The following is a 2,898-nucleotide window of genomic DNA, read 5'->3' as shown; positions in this document are numbered from 1 at the left end:
TGTTTTAGTAATATTTTCAATTGTTTTTCTGGTCTCTGTTTTGTTTATAGAGATTCTTTAATATTTATTATTTCTTTCTTTCTGCGAAATTTGGGGTTAGTTTTTTCTTTTATAATTTTTGAGTTTAAAGTTAGGTTTTGTTGCTTAAGATATTTCTTATTTTTTGTTTGTGTTTACTGCTATAAAATTTCTTCTTAGTATTGCTTTTACTGTATCTCATAAGTTGTGGAAAGTTGTGTTTTCATTTTAATAAACATGTTTTCTATTTTTTCTTTTGACTTCATCTTTGATCCATTGGTTGCTTAGGAGTATGTTATTTAATTTCTACATATTTGACAATTTTTCTAAGAAAGGGCATTTTTTAAAAAAGGCTATAACCCTTAGGTTATAATAAAGAATTATTACCATTATGCATATCTGTGTACCAAGTGACACAACCACCTTTACAAAATACAACTATAAGAGGTGAATGGACCCATAGGTAGATACATAGTAATAACTAGAAATTTAACCCAGTTAAGATGTAGGCAAGACATGACAAGTAGACTAGAAAACATGGGAGTAGAGGAGGGTAATGAAATATCTAAGCAACATAAACAGTATGGTAGATCTTATGGGTATATATCAAACTTTACCCTGATAATGGCAAGAGTAGTTTCTTCTTCAGAGCACATGGAAGATTTAGAAGTATTTTTCAGTATTATCTTATAATGTGAATATCAGTAAATCTCATAAAGTAAAATTATTAAGAGAACACTTTCTGAACACAATACAATAAGTTAATTAATAAAATAAATAGATAATTCCATGGTGAATGAAGAAGGAATTAACTCTTAAGCAACTCATTTGTGATAGGAGAAACACCAATCAAAATTCTGAAATTTCTAAAAATTAACAACATTTAAAATACTCCATAGTAAAACTGATGGGGCATATTTACACAACTGATCAGAAGAATTTTCATGGTCTTTAATACCTTAACAATAAAGATGAAAAAAATGAAAATAAATGAATTAAAATCAAAAGTCTGGAGTGGGAAAGATGCTCAGTCATTTCTGAAATGGATAGCCTTTCCCTTCTCCAGGAGATCTTCCCAACCCAGAAATCTAACCAAGGTCTCCTGCATTGTGGGCAGAATCTTTACCAACCGAGCTATGAGGGAAGCCCAAAGTTTGGAAATAAAACAACAAATAAACTGCAATAAAGTACGAGTAATGGAGTAATACCAAAAATATCAGAAATAAATAAAACAATGAAGAGAAAAACAATAGATTCAAATAGTAAAATCTTGCTTTTAAAATATAATAATCAATATAGACAAATTACTAAGTAACGTAATCCAAGAAAAAATGTGGGGTTGAGAGAGAAATCGCAAATGTGGGAAAAGGATACGGGGGAAGGAAGCACTGAAATAAATACTGTAAAGAAGTCACAACAGACTACTTTGCAGACTTCTATGTAATAAATTTGGAAATTTAGATAAACTGGATACTATCCCTAGATAAATTGAATTTAACAAATTGATCCCTTTAGAGAGAAAATTGATAGATCAAGTAGGAAAAATTGTATGCTCATTTTCACTGTTGCTCTAAATCTCATTAAAATACAGCCATGCTTGGTTGTAACACATTATCATTGGGGGTTATTTCTTGATTTTCTTTGCTTTGAGTAAGTTAAGGACTTTTGTCTCCATGTAATTTTCTTTTCTTATATGTAATGCTGGATTTAGAATCAACGTTTTGCTTGTCTCATAGAGTGAATTAGGAAATAACACATTTTCTAATCTGTGGAATATTTTTTTGGGTAAGATTTTCATTTTTTCTCTCACATATATTTAGAGGAATTTCCTTGTTGGAACACTGTGTCTTGAAGTGTTTTTTCCTGAAAGGCTTTAACATACAGATTATTCCTCAAAAGTAAGGTTGTTTTAAAATTTAAAATAATGGGGAGGCGGTCCTAAGATGGTGGAGAAATAGGACAGGGAGACCACTTTCTCCCCCACAAATTCATTTAAAAATTCATTTGAATGCTGATCAACTTCTACAAAACAACTTCTGAACACTAGCAGAGGACACCAGGCACCCAGAAAGGCAGCCCATTCTCTTTGAAAGGAGGTAGGGCAAAATATAAAAGACAAAAAGAGAGACATAGAGTTAGGGATGGAGACCCGTCCTCCTAATGGAGGGAACTGTGAAGGAGGAGAAGTTTCCATATCCCTGGTGGCTCAGAGGTTAAAGCGTCTGCCTCCAATGCAGGAAACCCAGGTTCGATCCCTGGGTCGGGAAGATCCCCTGGAGAAGGAAATGGCAACCCACTCTAGTACTCTTGCCTGGAGAATCCCAAGGACAGATGAGCTTGGTAGGCTACAGTCCATGGGGTCACAAAGAGTCAGACACGTCTGAGTGACTTCACTTTCACTTTCAAGAACTCTCTCACAGGTGGGTCTATGGGGAGTTCTGGAACCTCATAGGGCAACATAACTGGGAGGAAACAAAACAAAACAAAACCATAGAATACACGCCTAACCACAAGTGCCCATGGAGAAGTAGCCCAGATGCTTGCGTCCCCCACCAGAGAGCAGGGGCTGGGCAGAGAGGTGTGGGCTGCATCATCGGTGCTTAGAGTAAGAACTTGGGGGCATTCAGGCCCAGTTTTGTATTTTTAATATTGTATTTTTGAGAGTCTAACCTCTACTCTAGATTTTTAATCTTTGCTTTTCGGTATTTGTTATCAATTTTGTACATTTAAGAATCTAGTCTTCAGTATCCATTTTCACTAAGGGGTGTGATTACTAGCTTGATTGCCCCTTTTCCTTTTGATACTCCCTTTTCTTCCCCAGGTCACCTCTATCTCTCACTCCCCCTTCTCTTCTCTACTTAACTCTGTGAATCTCTCTGG

The 2,898-nt window shown here is 35.1% G+C and overlaps 1 non-coding gene across 1 annotated transcript; it reads left to right on the top strand.

The window, feature by feature from the left end:
* The first annotated feature begins 2,213 nt into the window (after positions 1 to 2,213).
* Positions 2,214 to 2,285, top strand: TRNAW-CCA. Its single transcript has one exon. It is a non-coding gene; the product is annotated as a tRNA-Trp (tRNA).
* The last annotated feature ends 613 nt before the right edge of the window (positions 2,286 to 2,898 follow it).

This window comes from Oryx dammah, unplaced genomic scaffold (genome assembly GCF_014754425.2).
Source record: "Oryx dammah isolate SB20612 unplaced genomic scaffold, SCBI_Odam_1.1 HiC_scaffold_23, whole genome shotgun sequence".
Lineage (NCBI taxonomy): Eukaryota > Metazoa > Chordata > Mammalia > Artiodactyla > Bovidae > Oryx > Oryx dammah.
This window is presented reverse-complemented; position numbering and strand designations above follow the sequence as displayed.